General features: G+C 39.9%; 1 protein-coding gene across 1 annotated transcript in view; it reads left to right on the top strand.

Annotated features, from left to right (window-relative positions):
* si:dkeyp-23e4.3 (rho GTPase-activating protein 7) overlaps nucleotides 1-15,928 on the top strand; it is a 135,515-nt gene that overhangs the window by 10,762 nt on the left and 108,825 nt on the right. The window lies entirely within an intron of this gene.

The raw sequence follows: 15,928 nt of genomic DNA, 5'->3' as shown, positions 1-15,928 counted from the left end.
CAGAAAGTCAAGTTAATGCCTCACTCGAGTCGGAAAAACACGATAAAAATTGGATTTGTGCATTAAGACCTGCAGTATGAACGTAGCCTAAGTAACTTTTTGTCTAAAATACTCCTAAATCGGCAAAACCTTGACTCGAATCTATCTTTAAAGTATGAAATAGTTTTAAAACTTTTACATGTCGAAAGTAGACAGAAGGGAACTAATGCAATAACGGGAGCAATTTTAACTACTTTAACGGTTGATTCACAACATTAAAGGACTTCCAAACATAGCACAGGTTACTATCTAGTTATCGCAATATCCGCAATACCTCTGTGTCTAGTTAAGTTCAGGGTAAAGAATTGGGCCAGGGCCAATTGTCCCAAAAACCCTTTAAACTTCACATAATGTGACCTATGTTGTTTTTGGGGGAAGAGGAGAATGGGGGAAATAATCATGAAAAGTAATAGAAGTTACTTTGCCAAGTAACTAATTACTCTTACATTCGGGTAACTGATTTACTAAATTACTTTTTGGGAGAAGTAATTTGTAACTGTAATTAATTACCTTTTTAAAGTAAGAATAACAACACTGGTCCTAGTGTAGTTGTAGCCTAACCCTAAACCTAATGAGATCATATCTATTGTGAGTGTTGATGTCTCCATTTATCATTCACATTCATAAGTGCACCTTAGTTTCTATTATGATTCCTATTCATTGGCGTTCCGCAAGCAACATGTCAATTCCGTTCGTTAATATTCATGACATTAGCTCCTGTTGCTAAGGGGGGATACGCCAACGTTTGTCCCTAATAGGAAATGAATGGAAATTGTGTACGAAGGAGGTGTTTACAGAGCTAAACCTACCAATTCTCTCAGAAAATGATGTCTCTGGTGCCAAATTCACTGCAAAGATGTGGAAGAACATAAAAATGTTCAGTTAAAGAGAGGGCTTGAGTGTCGAAGGCTGAAAAGACGAAAAAAAACGAGCCGACCTAAGCATAGCCTTAGCTTTTTTTTCAAAGCGACTGACAATGACATTGTCCTGTTTCAACAAGCTATCCTTTACCACCAGCCCTGTCTTTCTTATATATTATATCCTCTGGTTGTCCTATGTCTCTGACCGTTCTTGGGGGTAATTTAGTTAGTTTTGTGTAGCGATCGCAAATGCTACTCAATGACAGCCAACGAACACTTTTAATTTTTTCATTGATAACAAATCTTCATTCTATAATTAATTTACACTTCCCTCTTACTAAAGTTTTTTTTTTTTTTTTTTTTTTTAACAACAGAAAAGGTAACTCGCAGTCAGATAATATTTTAATTCTTTTCAGGTCATTCATTGTCAGACAGAAGCAGCACAGCACAACGTCACGCTAAAAATAAGTTAAAAATATCACAATGGCTTACCTCTTTGTCCTCTGAAAGACCATGCCAACCCAACAAAATGTTTACTGCATATGAAATATGAATGGATTCACCGGGATGCCGTTAAAATCCGTGCAAGTTGATTCATCCTTCACATTTTTTCTTCCGAGTTTTTGGTTTCGGGAAGCGTATGAAGAAAACATCCTTCGTATGTCGTAATGTCTGGAGTCGTTTCTACAACTTCCAAAAAAGCAATGTGTGATCAGCATGTTCGTTTTTAGAAGATTACTGGAGAAAAGTAGCAGAATTACCATAGTTTCTATGCGAGGGTGGGTCGATAATGTCCCACTTCTACTTTACTTCCGCTTTACGATGCAACGTCACGGTCTAAAAATAGCATGCGTGCGGTACGCCATTGTAACCATCCAGAGCTGTTATGGTTACCTGACCTCATTCTGATCAGTTCTGTAGGGCAAAAACATGTTGGGTTATGCAGTGTTAGGACATTTGGATTTGACACCAGTTCTCTAAATTGTGCTATCATTAGAGATGACATTTTAAATCAAGCTTCAGATGTTTTGTGGATCCTTAGCCTGGTTTGAGAAGTGATTAAAATAAATTTAAACCTTGCAATATCTATAGCCATTCAACAATAGAAAGCTAAGCTAGAATATCAGCAGAATGAGGTTCAAACACCATCTTGGTCTTGTGTTAGTTTCAGTGAGAGCAAGTTCTTGAGCACAACATTGCTAAAAAGTAGGAAATTTGCTGTAAATATTGCACTTAAATATTGCATCCTCTACACCTACACAGTGGAGTTTATTACCCTTTTCCTCTGAGACTGATTATTGCTGCTTTCATATGGTGGCATACTTCTATCGCGAATCCGTCAGCGGGAGTTCATTTGTTTTGTCAGGGTTCGCATAGAGCCGCGGGTGCCTTTTTAAACTGGAAGAAAAGTTTAAACCATTTAAAGCTAAAGATTTTCAAACACTTTTCTGATAATATTGCTTAGTCATAGAGTGAATGCTCTGGCTGATCTTGGTCGAGGAATAAATACAGACATATTGTCTTTTAAGGACATTTACCAAAGACCTAATTAGCGTTGTTGGCTTACAAAATCAATTTATTGCTCATCTCTCCTCACTCCTATAGTCTCCCGTTCCCCCTTCTTCATCATCGCCGCGTCTCAATATTTACGCTTCTGTAACTCACAAGCCAAATAAGGTCTCTGACCCGCAACGCTGCTCCAAACAAAAGTCTGTCTCAAGGCGCATTCTGTAAACTTCTCTCACGCCTGCACTCACCCATCAAGCAATGTGACATGGTGACGCTTTCCAGAAGCCCTGACGCCAACGATTGCAGAATGCCTGACAGCCTACAAATTGACATTGCGATGTCAGAAACATGATCATCACGTCATGATATGAGGTTTCTTCATGTGCTTTCTTGACGCAGGAATCAATCAAGGTTTATAAGACCACCGTGCCGCACCAAACGTCGTCGTTTCAACGTTGGTTCGGAACGACTTCCTTTCCTGCTCGGCTTTGAATGTCCGTAATTAACCTTAACCCGCGGCAAGCGCGACGCTCGGCAGGACGGCCTGTGCGGAAGTCTGATAGTTGAGCTTTTAAATATTCCTCCACAGGGAATTAAAACATTTCCCAGAATTAAAACATTTCTCATTTATGTTTAGTGATGTGCTGAAGGCGACACGGGCTGAAAACCTTATTTGTGATTAGGAATATTAGAATTGTCCGCTTCACTGGTGCAAGAAAATTATTTTTTTGACTTGACTTTTTTGGTGTTCTTATAATCCCAATACAGTGGGTCCTCGGGTTAGCCAAGAGATCCATCCATGTACGCATAACCAGGCTTTATACGGAATGCACAGTAATATATCCTAACGCAGTGATCCCAAACCTCCGGGCTGGGGACTGGTACCGGTCCATAGCACCTTTGCTAACGGGTCACAGAGAAATAATAAATCAATGTTAACAACCGCAATCTGGCCTGTGCCTTTTGATCAGTGTTGGGAATAACGCGGTTATAAATAATGGCGTTATTTTTTCAGTAACGGGGTAATCTAACTAATTATTTTTCCGCCGTTCCAACGCCGTTACTGTTACTGATGGTCAAAAGCGGTTCGTTACTTACTCTGAATAAATTGAAGAAACGACCATCCGTAGCGAGTCTACTCTGCTCTGTTTATTTGTCATCCAAGATTTGGGGTGCGTTCAGGTTCGAGAGTAGCGCACGTATTTCTTATAACTCCAGGCTGTTTGTCCCTGCTCATTCAATTAGACAATGCTTTCCAGAGCTTGCTAACGTTTCTGTGTTTGCTACACCTGAATGCTAGCCTCATTCCCATCCCCCACTGTCAGCCAGCAAGAATGCTGCTTCCATCTTGAGGACCGCAGACACTTTGAGGGTGACGGGAGGACTAGAGGGACGAGGCTATCTGAATGCACCCCCTGGATAGATGCGATGGAAGTGATTGTGATTGGCTGAGGGTTAGAGTCATGTGTCATGGTAAGCCAATCAGAGCCGGTGTTTTCACACACAAACCGGAACAGCGCGTGCAGTGAACACACACACGCAAAACAGATGCAGAGGGATATGATGGCAGAGCATTCAGAGGAAAATTTGCCCTTTACGAGGTGGAGATATAAACACTATTTCAAGTTGGTCGAAATTAAAGGAAAGAATGTGCACGTAAAATGTAATTTATGTCCCGGGGCAAAGCTTTTGTCGACGTCTGTGGTAAGCAATTCAAATCTGTTTATTTTTGTTGCACTTCAAGTTTAGGATAAATCTGTTGCTGGTGAGGTGCAATAAATATTATAAGGTTCTATAACACAACTACCCATCTGTTCTTCTCTATTCAACTGACTTGAATACTGGTCAGAAAATTTCAAATTCTTTGACATACAACTTCTTTTTAAAGTAACGGAAATAGTTACTTTCCCTGGTAACTAGTTACTTTTACTATAGAGTAATTCAGTTACTCAGTTACTTTTTGGAAGAAGTAGTGAGTAACTTTTTCAAAGTAACGTGCCCAACACTGCTCTTGACACAGCGATACGCCTGTCTACTCTATTGACTAAAACGAATAGAGATTTGTGTATGTCGCCATCTAGTGGGTGGCCACCATTACTGGAGTGCTTACACAGCTACAGCAGCCCAGCGTCAGTCAATGTAAACAGTAACGTTGGCTGCTGTTGGCCATGTGCTGTGGGCGGCTACGTCTTTGGACAGTAATTTTACGGGAAAGGCCACCTGCTGAGCCAGTAAAGGAGTGTACAACCAAGTCCACTCTGCATGATATGTGACCAAAAGCTAGCAAACAAGGCAACAAAAGCGAATGCACTGAGAGCATCATACCTCGTGGGAGTCATGGAGAACCGTATTGCTAAAGCCAAGAAACCTTTCACGATTGCAGAAGAACTCATTATGCCTGCGACCAAACATATTTACCGTCAGGTTTTAGGAGAGGCCACTGTTAAAAAAAGGGAAATTTAGTGTATGGTGAGTTACATTTTCCCTGCACTTAATGTTCGTTTTTAGCTTTTAGCGTTTAGTTGTTTTTTTGTTTTTGTTTTTTGCCTCGTTGTGTTTTATTTACTATAATCAGAGGTGGGTAGAGTAGCCATAAATTTTACTCAAGTAAGAGTAGCATTACTTCTAAATAATATTGCTTAAGGAAAGGTAGTCATCCAAAAATTTACCCAAGTACAAGTTAAAATGTATTCCTTGAAAAGAACACTCTGGTAATGAGTAACATTGTGACTAACTGCTTACAATGTCTGGTTATTTTCTTTAACCCTTTCAGACCCAAGCATGCTGCTTAAGGACATGACGTATTTGCGTCTCTAAACCAATAAATACACTGAATTTAGTTGCTATTGCCACTTTTGGGAGATGATTGGATGAAACATTACCCATTGAAATCAAATCATGAAGGTTTGGCACGCCTTCTTTAGTATTTTTGGCTCTTTGAAAATGGATTACTAAACGCAACTTCAAAAAGGATAACATAAAGGGCTCATTTATCATTGAAAACACATTAACATTAACATTAAAAATATACCAATAAAAGCATGAAATATCCCCGACCAAAAAATTGCACTTTGTTCTGGTGTTTGAGTAGAGTTTTAAAAAAATGCCCAGCAGAAAAAATGCAGGTCAGAAGCGGTTGATAATAATAATTTTTTTTTCCTGATCACAACTTCATCCACATGAACTGTTCTTATTTTACTGTACTATAACCTATTACATGGCCATATTAGGCCAAAAACATGACACAAAAATCATCGATTTCAGACCAGAACAACACTTGAAACATCACCCTTCCGAAGAGCATGAGCACCCTCTCGTGGAGAAGACACAGTGTTACCAGTGAGTGGTATAATCATGGAGTCATGTGGTGATTGTTGCGACGTCTCATTGGTGAAACTGAGACAGACACTGTTGGTATCTCTGGCAAAAGTAAAGCCAATATGTGGAATAAAGAAGAAAAATGTAATTTAGCCCAAAGTAGCGGAGTCAGAGTAGTGTTTCTTGTTCACAAATCTATTCAAGTAAAATTAAAAAGTAATGATTGGTAAAATTACTCTAAGAACTACATTTTTCTCAAAAAGCTACTAAGTAAATGTAATGGAGTAAATGTAATGTGTTACTACCCACTTCTGACTGTAATTTTCTGCCACACATTGCCGGTCCGTGAGGGAAAAAAAGGCCCACTTCACACCGGTCCATGTTGCAAAAAAGGTTGGGGACCACTGCAATGCAATGTAACCTTTGATTATGGTAATATCAGTACTAATGAAACATAAGTTTAGAATTGTACAGATCAAATGACTTATTTAACCCTATTCACAGTGATGTCACTCAACTTCCGAGTTAGCAATAGGAGTGTAACAGTATTTCTTCAATGGTGATTGTGTGCACTGCCCAATAATCTAACAAAGGTCATTTATTGGAAAGGTACAAAAATCATTAATACTTTTTTTCCGTTTGTCTTGATAATTTTATCACTTTTATGCTTTATCATTCGGAAATTATTTTGAATTCGCCTGGGAATTTATACCTATGCTATGCTATGCTGTGCTATGCTATGCTATGCTAGTGATGTTGTTATCTGCCTGTATGTATCACAGCTTATTTTTGTTGTTGTTGTTTTGAAAACAATGATAGAATAGTAGAATAGTGATAGAATCATCCAAAGTAACTGTAACAAAGGATTTCTTGTGTGGCAATGGTGTTACCAGGATGCCAGGTGTGGGTGGGCATTAGTCTTACCAGGAGGGGCAAAAAGAAAAAAAAGAAAAAAGCTACAATGCTCAAGTAGGTCGAAATCCAGCGTAGGGTGTATATTAAAAGATGTTTTGTTTTCTCCTTTAGATAACTATTGTTGTGATTTGGTCTAAACAAATATAAATTGATTTGATTTGACTTAGAACACATTCATAACTGAACAGTATAGACATGTAGGTGACAATGTTTTTTTTAGGTAACTTATTGTGGTTCCTCGGTTTTATTATTATTATTACGGTATAGTTATTTTTTGTTCCGCAGCCCCTTTGAGCTCAATTTGACCCCCTTACAATTCTTCAAAATGCACCAAAATTGGCAGGCAGGTCAAGACAGATGCAATCTTTGATACCGTGTAGACAAAGTCCAAATACACTATGTAGCGCCCCCTAGCAGTCATTCTTTGTCTCGCCGACACTTTGAGCCCTACTTTGACCCCCTCAGAATGCTTCAAAACTCACCAAACTCAACATCCAGGTGAACACTGGTGAAAACTTTGATAAAATGTAAAAAAAAATAAAAATATGCGTAAATGTGTGTAACGCCCCCTAGGAACAAAACCAACATTTCATTTCATTTTTTAATTTTTTTTTAGGTGAAAGAGGAGGTAACAACGTAAAGGTTAAAACTTAGAACACATCAGTACTATCCTATATAGATTTCCGTGGATGGCTTTGAACCTTTTTCATATTAAGACCCATTATTTATTTGACATTTGAGTCACAGACTACCATTTGATGAGATTTCTTGATATTAAAAGGAAATACATAACCAAGTGAGGCCTTTCACACAGGTAGGTTGCTGGCATTAGTAGCATTACTTACATAGATAGCTTCCATTCCCAACTAATCTAGGAATGTTCACTATAGTTAAATTTAAAATATGTATACATTTAGCAAGATAACATATTGCTATGTCGTAAATAATATTATAATCCTCATTATACCTTTTGAAATTTAATGGGGTTTTTCTTGTAGAGCCTGGTTGGCCATATAGACTCAATGGAGTTTCACAGAGTGATACACTCCTATCGGCAAACCAAGAAGAGGGTATAATGTCATGTCAATTACCCCCATAGTTTGAAGTGAGGATTTAAATCATGGTTATTGTCCTTTTTTTTAAACAGATTTTTCTATCTGAGGTTTGAGGAATGATTCGCAAGTACTTAGGCAACACCTTTCGCATTCTTACATAATGAAGCCATTTGGCGACATAACAGTGACACAGCGGCTCTGAGCCAAAGGTGCTCGGAGGAATCAATGTGACATATGCTGTTGATTTCCACCAGAGATGTGCCAAGCGTGCACAGTAAGCAAAGATGTTTTTTAACCTAGCAAAAAGAGAGAATAAAACTGATTCCCTCGTTGCTTTTGGATTCTATACGCTCTGGAGCTGTCATCACAGTTGCCTGGATTCCATCCTAAAGCACTTTTGTCACGTGACGTCCTCCTTCCACCCTCTGATCTTTCTATGTCATCCGTTTTTCTTATTTTTCTCGCTGCTTTACTTTCCCACTCGTAGATTCGCCGTCTCTATTACAGGCTCTAGGGATAGCATGTGGGCTGTCACTTTTTCTTTTATTTTTCACATTCAAAACACAGTGTTTAAACATATATACAGTATAGTATATTTCCAGATGTGAAATGGCAGATAGATCCCGGCCTGATGTGAAATAAGAAAATGTCCATATGGAATAGAAATGTAATGGATTCAGGTATCCAGTTCTGGGAAGACTACATTAAATTAGGGAATGTTAGAGTGATTTAACTCTCCAGAAACATTCCTTACTTTTGTTTTTGAGTACTCCTATTAGAGCAGGGCGGTAAACCGAAAATTTACCGGCACCGAAATTCTTCACAATGACCGACGTAATTTTGAGCATGTCGGTAAATTCGGTTATTTAATAAAACAAGAAAATATAGTCTTTTCATCCCGCTTTGACTCTGTGTTGTTCGGCTATGTTCATTCCCCTTTAAGAAAGCAGACAGTATGCTTACGTATGGAGTCACGTGGTTTTCAGGAAGCCAAACAAACAGAAGCCCGGTAGGCTAACGCTAGCGGCTAACGCTACAAGTAAACGGGATGGAGTCGGGCTTAAGTTAGCTTCGCCAAACCCGACATTAAGTAAACTCTTGTCGGATTCCAGACAGGCTTTCACCTGCTGTCCTCCCTGGTTCTCACGATATCAGGAGAGGATGCTTTCAGTGCTTTCTTCTGGTAGCCAAGCCACAGGCTAACGCTAGCGGCTAACAGCGGCTACAAATGAACGTGAAAGAGTCAGATAGCGGCTCTAACCTTGTCGAAACGGCTGAAATTAATGAGTGGACTGGGCACGGACTTCATTTAGCAATCATCATGTCGCGTTATTTGGCATCTCTGTGTGATTTCTCTGAAAGCTTTCATGATGGTAAAGCACTGCCACTCGGCATAAAGTATAATCCATCAGTGAAGCATATATATATAATATGACAGTTTAATGGCCACAGCTATTTTTCTGTATGTGTTTGCTTTATTCTGCCATCATAAAACCTTAAATGTTTCATTGGCATCATTGGCAGCTTTAATCTGGTTGTATCTGTGTGGGGGTGCATGTATTAAAAAATGTTTCGGAAAAAAAAACCTGAAACCTTGACGTAAACACTTGTGTTGAATAATTATGTCACAGCAGCCATTACCAATAAGTTGTCTGAAGTGTACTGTTAAAGCTGCAAGTCATTTGTGTTAGAATGACATGTTTGCACAGTCGTCTTATTGATTTTTATAATGTTTTACATTTTTCAAGTCATACAAGCTGTGATAAATGTTCACACTAGAATTCTTATTGTTTACAAGATTTTTTTTAATACTTAATGTTTAGACTGCATGTGCAATTGTTAAATTGAAAGCTGGTTAAATAAATTAAACGAGAAACGGTTAATTTGTATTCCATGCATTGATTCAAATTTTCAAATTATATAACAGTCCGCTCGGGCGAATTTATTGTCATTTATCGTTATCGAAGTAAATCTGCTCAATTTATCGTGATACGTACTTAAGGCCATATCGCCCAGCCCTAACTCCTATTCAGATCAGTTATCTAAACTTATGTATAAATGGAATTTTTCCTGTGTGTATGTATGCCAGAAGGCGGAGGGGTGTTCGTTTCCTATGGACTCCGTAAAGGCTGGGCTGGTTTTGATGAAATTGACACAGTTGTACTTCGTTTCTGGGAGTGTTCTCAGATGGGTTTGATCTCTGCAGGCCTCCATTTAGTGTGTAAAATTAATTCGAAATTCCAAAAATTAGCATAGAAAATCCCTGATTGTGGAGGCGAATGCATCGCCTTTTGGGCGATTGCAATGTCGCAGTTGGCTTTCAAGCTTTACGGTTTCATGTACAAATTTAAATGGGCTGTAATAATACGTTGTGGCTTTGAGTACTCCACAACAAGATGCTGGATTTCAAAGAAATGTACAATTTTCTTTAATATTTCTAAGGGATTAATTTCAGCTGGATATTAAACATGATTAATTGGTCATTTTTTCACGCAACTGCTGTTTAAATATGAATGTCGGCGTAACCAATTGCCAAGTAATCGGCTATTTATGGAATAATTTGTGAACCCAGCACAGAGAGCGAGAGTTTGACAACATTGCAGCAGCAGCCATAACGTTCAGCTGCAAAAAAATATACTGTATATATTGCGGCCTGCCAGATGGCGTCGTTGTGTTTCAAAGGTTAAAAATCACTGGGTTAGGGTAGAATTGGGTATATTTAGGGAATTTAGTTAAGTGAATAGTTAGAGCAGACCAGCGGCATGGGCGGGCATTAGGGGGCCGGGCCCGCCCTGAGAGACTGCTGTTCCCGCCCTAGCTCGATTAGACTGTACTGTGTCGGAGAGAACGAACCCTCTATTCCAGTGTTTTTCAACCGATTGTGCCGCCACCGTGAGAGATCGTCAGGTGTGCCGCGAGAAATGATCAAATTTCGCGTTTTTTAACATCGTCGGGCAAAGTTGCAGTAGGAAGGAAGGAGTAGGCAAAAACTTCTCAGTTGTGTGCAGATGAGCGAGGCATTTCTCGTGTTGCGTTCAAGAACTGCTCGGATTTCTAGCCATCAGCCACCTTGCTCTCCACAACAGTGTGGACCCCAGCACGTCTACTGTTCATCATTTGACTCGTCAAGTGTCGATATACACAAAAGTGTCCTTTCCATTTTATCCATATGTGATGACCGTCAATCCTCCCTCTGTTTTATTCAAACACATTATTGAAGACAGCAAGGTCGGTGATGGCTAGAAATCCGAGCAGTTCCTGAACGCGACACGAGCAGCTATCTAGCACCATGGTGCCATACAAGCTTAAAAAGCATACGACAGGAGAAAAAAAGTCTTAAATAGCATTATTATGTGAATTTGAATCATATTTTGAGACGATTCGACTGTATACAATAATTTAGCAAAGCGCAGATGACGAGAAATTAGTCTTTTAATCTGCCGGTTAGCAACGCCTACCATTATTGGGCTCTAGCGTCCCCAACAGGTGAATTACGTCAGCGGGTGACTGGGCTCATCGGTTTTACTATTCAGCCCACTGAGGGGGATTTATTCAGAACGAGGAAAACACGACGAAGAGAGCCGCAAAATATCATTGTTTCAGTCTCCATACGCCAATATTTTTACAGGATATTCTTTTTATCCAAGTATTTTTCCCCAATAGCTAAATAAATGGCTTGAGAAGGAACAGTTAGCCCGTCGAGGGGGAACTATTCACAACGAGGAAAACGCCACGAAGAGAGCTGCAAAATTTCATTATTTCCGTCTCTTTACTTCAATATTTTTACAGGATATTCTTTTTATCCAAGTATTTTCCCCAATTGCTACATAAATGGCATAGTCATGACAAATAACAGCCTTGTGCTAAATGAATATGAAATAATAAAAATGCACTTATTCAGGACGGCCTGGCAAAATTACTCCATAATGGTCAAAACTGTCAACTTCACCTTTACTGTCGCACCTCCCAAACGATATTTTATGACACTTAAATCGGACATACAGTGCCTTGCAAAAGTATTCGGCCCCCTTGAACCTTGCAACCTTTCGCCACATTTAAGGCTTCAAACATAAAGATATGAAATTTAATTTTTTTGTCAAGAATCAACAACAAGTGGGACACAATCGTGAAGTGGAACAACATTTATTGGATAATTTAAACTTTTTTAACAAATAAAAAACTGAAAAGTGGGGCGTGCAATATTATTTGGCCCCTTTACTTTCAGTGCAGCAAACTCACTCCAGAAGTTCAGTGAGGGTCTCTGAATGATCCAATGTTGTCCTAAATGACCGATGATGATAAATAGAATCCACCTGTGTGTAATCAAGTCTCCGTATAAATGCACCTGCTCTGTGATAGTCTCAGGGTTCTGTTTAAAGTGCAGAGAGCATTATGAAAACCAAGGAACACACCAGGCAGGTCCGAGATACTGTTGTGGAGAAGTTTAAAGCCGGATTTGGATACAAAAAGATTTCCCAAGCTTTAAACATCTCAAGGGGCACTGTGCAAGCCATCATATTGAAATGGAAGGAGCATCAGACCACTGCAAATCTACCAAGACCCGGCCGTCCTTCCAAACTTTCTTCTCAAACAAGGAGAAAACTGATCAGAGATGCAGCCAAGAGGCCCATGATCACTCTGGATGAACTGCAGAGATCTACAGCTGAGGTGGGAGAGTCTGTCCATAGGACAACAATCAGTCATACACTGCTCAAATCTGGCCTTTATGGAAGAGTGGGAAGAAGAAAGCCATTTCTCAAAGATATCCATAAAAAGTCTCATTTAAAGTTTGCCACAAGCCACCTGGGAGACACACCAAACATGTGGAAGAAGGTGCTCTGGTCAGATGAAACCAAAATTGAATTTTTTGGCCACAATGCAAAACGATATGTTTGGCGTAAAAGCAACACAGCTCATCACCCTGAACACACCATCCCCACTGTCAGACATGGTGGTGGCAGCATCATGGTTTGGGCCTGCTTTTCTTCAGCAGGGACAGGGAAGATGGTTAAAATTGACGGGAAGATGGATGCAGCCAAATACAGGAACATTCTGGAAGAAAACCTGTTGGTATCTGCACAAGACCTGAGACTGGGACGGAGATTTATCTTCCAACAGGACAATGATCCAAAACATAAAGCCAAATCTACAATGGAATGGTTCAAAAATAAACGTATCCAGGTGTTAAGACTGCTGTTCACAAACACTCTCCATCCAACCTCACTGAGCTCGAGCTGTTTTGCAAGGAAGAATGGGCAAGAATGTCAGCCTCTCGATGTGCAAAACTGATAGAAACATACCCCAAGCGACTTGCAGCTGTAATTGGAGCAAAACGTGGCGCTACAAAGTATTAACGCAAAGGTGCCGAATAATATTGCACGCCCCACTTTTCAGTTTTTTATTTGTTAAAAAAGTTTAAATTATCCAATAAATGTTGTTCCACTTCACGATTGTGTCCCACTTGTTGTTGATTCTTTGACAAAAAAATTAAATTTCATATCTTTATGTTTGAAGCCTTAAATGTGGCGAAAGGTTGCAAGGTTCAAGGGGGCCGAATACTTTTGCAAGGCACTGTATGTCATTTCCCTTCCCCGGCTAGGGAGAATGTAAACAAACCAAGAGGCGTGACAGCTAGCCGACATGCTAACCAGAACCGAGTGATGTTTCAAAGTCTTCGAAGCGGAAAATCACACATAACTAGCCCGGATTATTTGACATGACGACTGGGTTGTCGGTCATCTTCACGGATCGGCAAACCGCCCGGCGGAGAGCGATTTACAATTCGTTTCCCGGAGGAGGGCGGCTGCAGTTGTTGTGCAGCTAACGTGCAGCTAATTTGCATGAGGAGAGCATTTTATATGCCTATCAATGATCAAACGTAAGTAGTCCTTTATTTAAAGAAAGTTTGTATTGTATTGAAAGTATTCGTTTTTGACATAATACAAAACAAGATGTTTACTCACTTCCTCGTAAGTCCAATGGTGCCACAGTAGTAGGGCTTGTTTTGTCCAATATCCACGGTGAATGGGAACCTTTTGAAACTCCAGAAAAGGCGCACACGCCTCTCCCTCATAAAGCAAGATTTTTCTGCAGCCGTTTGGCTGGCGTGATGGGAAAAATAAACGTATTATTCCGCAAAATCAGCTGAATCCTTAGTCCTCATACACAACAGTACCACTGTTTAGTGAAGAGGACGCCTTCACCTGTACATGTCACAGCGACCTCCTCCTCAATGCAAGACCGAAGCCGGAAGTCACTCATTTTCATGGCGTGGGATTCAAAAAACTAAATATAGCGATCGCTTCCACACACATCCAAGCGGTCGATATCATTCAGGAGCAAAAATACCGCGTGTATTATGAAATAAACATGCTTTTTCGTGTCACATGCACTTTAAACGTCATCTCCAACGCTCGCCTCTTCAGAACTATTTTGTTCGCCTTCGTGTTAACACATTGGAATGGGCAACTTTTTTGAGAAAAACTACAAAGGTAAATAAGAGTTAGGTTAGAATAAGGGCAGGATTATGGCTGAGTCCCCAGCTTCTTCCTGTCTACATTTTTTATTATGAATTATATCTGGAAGCATGCTGTAACATTCTTTCTTTCTTGATACATACAGTATCTTAATTTTATTCAGCCCTCAGTAAAAGATAATGGAATCCGGAGTCTTCACAATAAAGGCATGCATTCCATCCAGCCTAATTTGCTGTACTCGCAGCGTGAAATTCAGCGTTGCTAATACGGTGACAGCCATAATAAGAGCGAGACAAGATGTCGAAGCGGGTCATGTGTTAGTGATTGCGTGCTCGTTAATGATCTGATATTGTTTTAAGGGCTTGTTTTCTCTTACACTCAGTGTTTTTCTTTGTGTGTGCATGTGTGTGTAAGTGAGCCCAGCAGGGATTTGAGTTTTGGGACGAAAGAGCGAGAAAAAAACAGCCAACAGTCTCAGCATCTGTCACACATAGGGAAGGAAGCGCAGTGCGCACCGACAGGCTAACCTGAACTCAACCTCTAGAGTTTTTCCAAACTGAATCTCAGCATACGTGCACATGCATGACATTTGGTGATAATAAATGACCAAGAATGATACTTTTGCTGAGTGTATACATAGAGTATGTTAAACCCATCCCTACGGAGGAAGACAACCTGCTCCTGTCTCACACTGGACACCTGTTTGCCAACATTCAATTTGCAGTTAACACGTTTTCCATTTGCAGTTAGTTGGCTCAACGGCAGACGTAGGAGCTCACTGAAACGTTTCATTACTCAACTTTTCCCCCAAGATTCGATGCAAAAATTCCTTGGAAGAAATCTGGCTTTGAAAACTTCATGTCAAATTTCCTTCCGGAGGACTGACTTCACGCGTCTTTAAATTCATTCAAGATTCATTTGAGTATGTTAAATCAGTGCTATTTAATTTATGGGGTTACCACATCACAGACCAGCTGACGTTGTGACCTTTAACAAGGGAGAGTGGTAGGAGGATAACAAGCATGAAAGGGACAGGAGCAAACAGGGTTCAACGCGTCTTGTTTTTGGCGGCGAGCTCTTCTTCCATGCTGGCAGAATTTTAAAGCTACTTGTCGGAAAAAAATACTACCACCAGCTGTTCTCTCTGCCATCTTACAAAAAGTTTAACAAGTGCTACCGTTATTGTCTTTTGTGGTATGTCAAGCACAAAGAAACCCATCAATTTGTCATTTTTTTCATTGTTTCTGTGCTTGGAACTCCAATTTGGCCAGCTTTTGAAAGCGACTCTTTGTGTTGGGATGGCAAAAAATGCTTCATCATTGAGATCTCACAATTGCGTTTTGAGAAATCAATAGGCTCACGGACAACGCGTAGCGTCATATTCTAAATGGTTCTGTCTGACTAGATGTGACCATTTTCACAAGCGTTTCCATCATCCCTTCTATTCCCACACTTTCATTGTTCATCTGTATCATAAACAGGCTATAAGCGAAGCGTTAAGTGATTCTCAGAGACTTTATTAGAGGTAGCACCAAGATGTAGACTTATCCGAATATTGGACGTTAAGGGACAGCTATTTCATTTCTGTCATACAGTAGAATTCTACACCTCATTTTTTCATTAACCACCATGCACTGTAACTGAACAGACCTGAATTATCCTGCTAGAACACAACATACAGTGGGGCAAATAAGTATTTAGTCAACCACCAATTGTGCAAGTTCTCCGGTAACACTTTATAATAACTATCCGTTTT

The sequence above is a fragment of the Corythoichthys intestinalis genome, chromosome 18, assembly GCF_030265065.1.
Source record: "Corythoichthys intestinalis isolate RoL2023-P3 chromosome 18, ASM3026506v1, whole genome shotgun sequence".
NCBI classification, from domain to species: Eukaryota; Metazoa; Chordata; class Actinopteri; order Syngnathiformes; family Syngnathidae; genus Corythoichthys; species Corythoichthys intestinalis.
Note: the sequence above shows the minus strand (reverse complement) of the source record. Positions and strands in the feature narration are given on the sequence as shown.